Source organism: Narcine bancroftii, chromosome 10 (assembly GCF_036971445.1).
Source record: "Narcine bancroftii isolate sNarBan1 chromosome 10, sNarBan1.hap1, whole genome shotgun sequence".
NCBI lineage: Eukaryota > Metazoa > Chordata > Chondrichthyes > Torpediniformes > Narcinidae > Narcine > Narcine bancroftii.
The window spans coordinates 64,353,008-64,361,646 of NC_091478.1; the positions used below are offsets into that span (position 1 = coordinate 64,353,008).

Here is an 8,639-nt window from a genome sequence, read left to right on the forward strand (position 1 = left end):
CTTTCTTGTTTCACTCTATGCTCTCTGCTCATCCAAACCTCAAATCCAAAGCAGCCAACTCTCAAGCCAGCAGCATTTAAGTCCAGATGCAGGATCTTGACCTGAAACGTCGACAACTCCTTTCCCTCCACACAAGCTGCCTGATCCACCGAGTTCTTCCAAGTTTCCTCTTTTGCCACCAGTACTTTAAACTTTACCTGATCACTTGCTGCTGGATTCTAATCATGAGGCAGCCCACGCTCGGGCCAACACAGGAAATGACCATCCAACGCGGCGATTAGCAAAGCACGTGTGGGCTGAAACACCCATTTCCATAGACCACCGGCAGAGCAGTGAAACTGGTCAATCACCGCCAGTGGATCGCAGGGGGCCCTAATCAGGGCCCAGGCATCTGAGGTAACCAATCGGCAGCTGGCCCAGTCAAGCCATACCTGACTATAAAAGGCAGCGCTGCCACTGAATAAACTCAGGGCCAAATACACACTACTGGTGTCTGCATCTTTCTTCTCCTGCGGATTTGAGCTACATAACCGAGAGCTATAACCCAGTTGTAGCCACAGTGACTACTACAGTGTGCTTTGGACCCAAAGATGGAAGAGCAACCTGCGATCAACACCGTAGCGTTGAAACTGCCCAGCTTCTGGAAGTCACAACTATGGGTGTAGTTCCAGCAAGCTGAGGCGCAGTTTGCCATTTAGCGCCATTCCCCTGACCAGCCTGGAGGCCTGCTGTGGCAAAGTGGGCCGGGAGCACAGAGTGGCAAATGGTTCCAACATCCGAATATTCGGCACCTGCACCACTCCCCTACACTTCGAGGGCAGACAATTTACTTGGAAGTTTACGGTGGCAGCCGTGCAACAACCATTACTGGGTGCAGATTTCCTGCAGGCCAACTCACTCCTGGTGGATATGAAGGGGTGCTGGCTGGTACACACCTGGACATTTTAGTCACTCTCGTTCAAGGGCACTGAACTCACCAGCCCCACCTGCACTCGATGAGTACTGCTGACAACTAATTCACTCAGGTACTAGCAGAATTTCCCTCCATCACCACGCTTCTCTTCCATTCGGCAGAACCCAAACATGGGGTGAGGCACCAAATCATTACAAAGGCCCTCCCCTCCAATGCCAGGTCGTGGGATCTCCCCTCGGGAAACTCAACCTAGCCAGGGAGGAGTTCAAAAAGATGGAGGAACTCGGTATTATGCGGCGCTCTGATAGTCCTTGGGCCTCCCCTCTCCAAATGGTCCCCAAGGCAGCAGGTGATTGGAGGACGTATGATGACTATCGCCACCTCAACAAGGCCACCGTACTGGACAGATATCTCATGCCCCATATCCACGACTTCACCGCTAATCTGCAAGGGGCACAGAAATTCTCAAAGGTGGACCTCATCAGGGGCCATCACCAGATCCCGGTACACCCTGAAGACATCCCAAAAACAGCGATCATAACCCCCTTTGGATTGTTTATATTTCTCCACATGCCCTTTGGGTTTAAAAAAAAATGTGGCTCAGACTTTCCAGAGGCTGATGGATACAGTGGGTCTGGATCTGCAGTTTGCTTTTGTCTACCTCAACGGGATTTTAATCGCCAGCCACACCAGTTAAAATAATTATTCTCCAGGCTGAGTGATTTCGGCCTAACCATCAACCCGGCCAAGTGCCAGTTTGGCGGAGAGACTGTTGACTTCCTGGACCATCATATCGATCAACATGGAGCCAGACCTTTACCCATTAAGGTGGATGCTATTCGCTCTTTCCCCATGTCATCGATGGTGAAGGGACTACAAGAGTTTGCAGGAACGGTCAACTTTTATCACCTCTTCATACCTGCAGCAGCTCCGCATCACAAGCCCACTCTTTCCCTTCATGGCAGGACCCAGTAATGGACTCAGGAGGCGACCAAGGCCTTCCAGGCCACCAAAAACGCCCTATCCAATGCCACCCTCCTTGTGCACCTGTGGACAGATGCTCCCAACCACCCTCACGACAGACCCCTCTCCAGCACAGTGGTCGAGGAGTGTACTTGAGCAACTGGTGAATGGACAATGGGAACCACTGGCCTTTTTCAGTAAACACCTCAGGCCACCAGAGCTCAAGTACAGTGCCTTTGATAGAGATCTGTTAGCCTTATACCTGGCAATTTGGCACTTTTGTTATTTCATGGAGGGCAGGAAATTCAAAATTTACACGGACTACAAACCCCTTACCTTCCCCTTCACTAAGGTGTCAGATCCGTGGTCAGCTAGGCAACAGTGTCCTACATTTCTGAATTTACAACGGACATTGAACACAGCCAGCAAATCCATTATAGTGGCCGATGCCCTATCCCACCCGGCTCTCTTGGCAGTGCACAGCCCTACCCCTGGCATCGACTATACAGCCCTGGTGGATGCGCAGCAAGCAGACCCTGAAATTTGGCATAAAGGACAGCGCTCACCAGCTTACAACTGGAGGATTGCACCCCCCCCCCCCACCCGGCAATCGCATGCTGCTCTGTGACACCTCGATGGGTAAACCTCGCCCTGCCATTCTGGCTGCATAGAAGAGGCAGATTTTTGAATCGGTCCATAACTTGGCTCACCCCGTCATCAGGACTACAATCAAAATGGTGGCGAACAGGCATGTCTGGCACGGCCTCTGTACAGAGGTCACCCTGTGGGCCAGGACTTGTACTCAGTGCCAGTCATCCAAAATCCAGACTCATATCAAAGCTCCACCACAGACATTTGAGCCAGCAGGTCGCCGCTTCAGCCACATGCACATCGACATTGTGGGGCCCCTACCTGTATCCAGAGGTGCATGTTACCTTCTCACAATGGTTGACCGGATGACCAGAGGCGGTGCCACTATCAGAGGCTTTCACAGAAGCATGCGCAAGGGGTTTACTCAACACTTGGGTAGCGCATTTCAGGGTCCCCAAACACCTTACATCAGACAGGCGCCCAAATCACTTCTCATCTGTGGACTGCCTTAACCCATGTCCTGGGGACCCAACTCCACCACACCATGGCATATGACCCACAGGCCAATATGTTGGTGGAGAGGTTCTACAGACACCTTAAGGCAGCCGTAATGGCATGGCTTACTGGAAGTAACTGGGCTAACAAACTCCCTTGGGTCCTTTTAGGCATCCACACCGCACCCAAGGAGGACCTCCAGGCACCCTCTGCCGAGTTAGTCTACAGCGCACCCCTAGTTATACCAGGCAAATTCGTAATGACCCCTGAGGACTTTGGGGAGCCCCCGGCGACCACATTGTCCTGACTTTGTGAGTGGCTAGACCCCCACAGCCAACCCTGCACTTTTATCCCAAAGAACTTTACTGACTGTAAATACATGCTTGTTCAGCACGAGGCTCGCCGGCCACCTCTACAGCGGCCTTATGAGGGTCTGTACTGTGTCATCAGACACAACGGCTCCACTTGTGTTTTGGACATTGGCGGCAAGGAAGAGACTTTCACACTCAACTGGTTGAAATCAGCCAACTTGGACTTTTACCAGCCCATCACTCACCCAACCCCATGGCGCAAGGGTCAGCCTCCTAAAAACAGTGTCTGATCACCAGTTCTGGGGGTGGAGGGGTCATGTAGCGAGCGGCCTGTGGCCCACACCTCAGGTTGACACGGGAAATGGCTGTCAAATGCGGCGACCGGCAAAGCATCGTGCAGGCTGAAACGCCCGTTTCCAAAGGCTGCTGGTAGAGCGATGAAACTGGTCAATCACCACCAGTGGATCACAGGAGGCCCAAGACATCCAAGGTAACCAATCGGTAACCGGCCCGCTCAAGCCACGCCCTGGTGGTGATGGGGCCAAGCTGACTATAAAAGGCAGAACTGACACTGAACAAATTCAGTGTCGAATACATTCTACTGGTGTGTGTGCCTTTCTTCTCCTGTGGATTCGAGCTGCAGCCTTAGGGCTTTAACCAAGAGTTATAACCTAGCAACCTCACCTCACTGACAAAAGACAAAGGAGGAAAAACCCAACACCCAACCCCAACCAACCAATTTTCCCTTCCAACCGCTGCAACCGTGTCTGCCTGTCCCGCATCGGACTTGTCAGTCACCAACGAGCCTGCAGCTGACGTGGACATTACCCCTCCATAAATCTTCGTCCGCGAAGCCAAGCCAAAGAAGAAAGATAACCTAGCTGTAGCCATGGCGACCTCATTACAACCTCTAATTAGCAAAAAGCTGTGGAAAGAGCCTTGTCCATTGTCAGAAATGGAATAGGCATTGGGTTTAAAGTGACTGCTGATTGCACAAAGGAGGGAAGAGGGAGGAGAGTTAACCATCATTATGACAAAGGTACACTCAATATCCACCTTTACAAAAACCATCCATGTGACACACAAGACCATGGTCATTTTCATCCAGTCATTACAATCCAGTCCTTTCACTCTTCCAGCACCACCCATTGTGCAACAAATACATTACATGGCAAATATTTGCACACATGGTTATTAAGTGACCTCCCGTTAAACAGTTCTGGGTGCATAGACAAAATTCAGTTGCTCACCACCCACCTTCACGCTGTGGAGCAAATCTTCCTCCGGAATGCAACCCTTCCAATCCAAATGTTCCTGTCCTGGCATGGACGGGAAGGTGCAGATGGAAGAGAATCACAGATCTCACTCATTCATAGGTCTTCACTGGAAGAATCCTCCAAGACCTAATTCAATAGAAACACCGTTGCACATATAATGGACTAGTGGATATCTTTAATGGCTCTTTCATACACAGCACATGAGGAAAGTCAAGCCTGCAAGACTCCGGTGATTGCGAGTGATCTCCATTGTGCCATGTTTAGATCACCTAATGTGGAAAAAAAAGTGACTTGTAAACATATTCCACATCTGAACACTCCTTCTACCTCAATTCTCCTACAATTCCAAGACCAGGGTGCTTTGCTCCAATGCAATATTGGACCCTGTTTAAAAATACAAATCTTCCAATGGATTCTTTGTGTCATTTGGGGAATGCCTAACATTTACCAACTCAAGCCGAGAAGGCCATCTCCACTTTCTACCCCCATCTTCCCTACTCTCTCACTCTCTTCCTGCCTTGCCATTTCAACACTGCACTTTGCATCCATCCTCTCGGGCTGTCCTTATAATATATAGAGTAAAACCTCTGGTATCCGGCACCTAAGGGAATTGGTAGTTCAGAATCAGAAATTGTCATGAACAAGTCACAATATTCGGTAGGTTGCAGTAGCATTGTAGTGCAAGCATTTGTATTATGAACCATTTTGCAACAATAATATAAAAAATTTAAATAGTAGGGCACGAAAACTAAGACATTTGGATCATTATTCATTCAGGAATCTGATGGCAGTGGGGAAGAAGCTGTCCTTGTGCTGCTGAGTGCCCATCTTTATGCTCCTGTACCACCTTCTCGATGGTAGTAGAGTGAAGAGGACGTGGCCTGTGTAGTGAGGGGTCTTTGAGGATAGAGGCTGCTTTTTTAAGACACTGCCTCATGTAGATGTCCTCGATTGAGCGGAGTGAAGTCTGATACCTGTGATGTCGCAGGCCAAGTTAACCACCCTTTGAAGATTTTCCTTGTCCTGAGATTTGGCATCTCCATACCAGAGAGTGATGCAACCAGCCAGGATACTCTCCATAGTAGTTTTCGTGAGTCTTTGGTAACGTACCGAATCTCCTCAAGCACCTCACAAAGTAGTCACTGGTGAGTCTTCTTCATTGCTGCATCAATGTGGAGGCTCCAGGACAGATCCTCGAAGATGTTGACACTCAGGAATTTGTTCTTGACCCTCTCCACTACTGAGCCCTCGATGAGGACTGGGTCGTGTTCCCCTGACTCCCTCCTGAAGTCCACAATCATCTCCTTGGTTTTGTTAATGTTGAACACAAGGTTGTTAATGTGACACCACTCAAAGAGCTGCTCTATCTCCCTCCTGTACACTTCCTCATTGCCATTTGTGATTGTCAGAAAAGTGAGTTTTCCAGTTGCGTGCTGCATGAATTGGCAAACTAACAGCAAAGCACTCCAATTTTAAGCTTCCATTTTTTTTTAACTGACTTGTTTTCCTTGATTATTTTGCTGGTTGCTTGAATTCCAGATAACAGGGGTTTTACTATACCGTACATACTTTAATTTATACCATTTTATTTGGTGTATCATAGATACCAATTTAGCTGTAGCAAGAATTTTAATACATCTGTACTTTGTACTTAAGCATATAATAGTAAACTCTCATCAACATCAACTTTCCATCACATGCAATATTTGTGTCAAACTTAAACTTTGAGAGAATGATTAAAAAGCTAGAGTTTGGCTCATTAACGTGCTTCAGAAATAACAATGACCAAACCTCGAGGTCATCACTGTTTCTTGCACTTTGAAGAAAACAATATTCACTTCTGTCTGTACTCTTCTCTTGAAGAATTTCATAAACAAGCTCCCTTTTATCTCATGGCTTTGTTTAGAAATTTGGATTTTGTCAGAAGACTCAACACAATAACACAAACCATGTTCCATTGACCAGTCTAAGTTGGCCTGAGTATCCCAATTGTCCTTCACCATCTTGCCAAATGACCCAATTGTCCTGCTAACCACTTTGTAATGAGAATCTGACAATTGGATGCAAAATTAACGATCACTGGTCATACCAGCATTTAATTCTCATCTAAGACAATAACCTTATTCTGAGCATTGCGGGCAGCTCAATGCTATTACAGAATTAGTGGGCCAGGTTCAAATTTCATGTGTGGGTTTCCTCTGGGTGCCTCAGTTTTTTCCTATTCTCCAAAGCACAAGGGGTTGTAGATTAATTGGGTGTAATTGGGCATCATAGGTTTCAATGGGCAGAATCTGCTTCTACCTTGTAATTTTTTTAATTTAAAAATACGGTACAAAACTGACATGCAGACTGAACAGTTCCATCAAACTGCTTCATCAGCTACAAAATTAAGACCCTCAGAAACAATTTGCATTGGTGTTTCCAATCTTCCCACAAGTACTGGAGATCTGAAACACGTTGACCTCACACAGACTGGTATGGCTCGTACCAAAAAAAAAGAGTTGTCATGTTATAAAAGTGAGATGTTAACTTTCCCACACCTCTTTCGGTCTACAGAGAGATGCAAATTTTCCAAAACCAGATTCAGACTCATGCTATCCATTTATATCTAGCTGAGCAGATACCTGAGCAAAGGGTGGAGCAAAGTCAGTGGAAGTGGGGGGGGGGGAGGGAGGAATGAAAAAAACCATAAATGACGGTAAATTCACAGAGGTAACCAGCAAACAACTAACAAAAGCTCTTTCCAAATGATACCACAGATGAAAATGTACCCCAGGGCTCAGACTTGCATCGCTAAGCAGAGCCCTTCTCCTGAGGTATGTTTCATGTACACTCAAATCCATCATTACACACTATCAAACCCAGGAGAGAAAAGACAGCAGCAAATTACAAAAGAGGTTGTGGGCAAGGAGAAGCACATAATAGATGCACAGTACTCTCAAACTAAGACAGACCTCATGGGTTTTACCTATTAGTCTCTCTGTTCCTATGAAGCACTGACAAATCCAAATATATTTGCCATTACAGTATCTCCAAATGTAGCACTTCCATACCATGTTCTGTTCATCTAAAGAAACAAAAACTTCCCCTAATTCAAAATAAGTGTCCTCGACACACCCAATTCTGTTAACCACGTCAAAAATGCAGCTCCACCAGTTTTGTCCACTCCTACAGATGCTTACTTTCCAATGAATGGCCTTGTTTCCACAATGCCTAAAGGAATGAGGTGGAGCAATGATCCCTGCTTTGCTGTGAAAGGATCACCATCCAGAACTTCAGCCTGTTCCCTGAAATCAGAAAGATGAGCTTCAAGTGTCACAGGCTGAGTCACCACAACTGCCCTGCCAATGCATAAACTACCCCATGGATTCAACATGTCTCTGAACCCAATTGCTTACATTGGAAATGGGTGAGAATTTTAGCATCAAGGCACTGCTAAACCAGTCCTTAGGGAGGTCAGCAAGCATAGGATACATTCAGGTCAGAGTATGGACACGATGAAGGTCTGGAAGAGAGACGAGCCAGGGAGACCAGTGGAATAGTCAAGTCTTAAGTAACAAAGGAAGGGATTAGGGATTAGCAGCAGGGGTGATTGAGACAAGTAATGACAGACCATACCTTTGAGGTGCCAATTTTGATAAGAAGCCTGGCTCAGGGTCAACGATTTCAGCCAGGTTACAGGTGGCCTGGTTCAGATTTGGACTGTGGCCGAGAAGCAAGATGGAGTGGGCAGTTAACGAATGCAGGATGTCGCATGGATAACCTTGACATGAAACATGGAAACTCCTGAGGAAGCTCTCCATGCAGCTCACTTCTCCCACACCGACAACTCCCACCACCATAAAAATTTTCAACCAAGACTTTAATCTCCCCACCACTCTCTCCATATTTATCAGCTCAATAAAACCAAGGTCCAGTTACTGACCATCTTTCTAACTCACTTTTTAAAAAAAAACCATTCAAACAAAATGTGGGCACAGCTGTATTCAGTGCTCATCCTCAAAGCCCTAGGATGGTATTTAGGGTGATCTTGATCCATTACAGACCCTCTTAGAATGTCATCAGAAACAGTTCCAAGAAGGAACCAGC

General features: G+C 47.0%; 1 protein-coding gene across 1 annotated transcript in view; it reads right to left on the minus strand.

The window, feature by feature from the left end:
* Positions 1-7,632, minus strand: part of kifc3 (kinesin family member C3) — a 58,688-nt gene extending 51,056 nt beyond the window's left edge. The window contains exons 1-2 of the mRNA XM_069901108.1: positions 7,519-7,632; positions 4,531-4,819 (exon numbers count right to left, since the gene is read on the minus strand). The gene's annotated coding sequence lies outside the window, so the exon portion shown is untranslated. The remainder of the gene's footprint in view (positions 1-4,530; positions 4,820-7,518) is intronic.
* Positions 7,633-8,639: the final 1,007 nt, after the last annotated feature.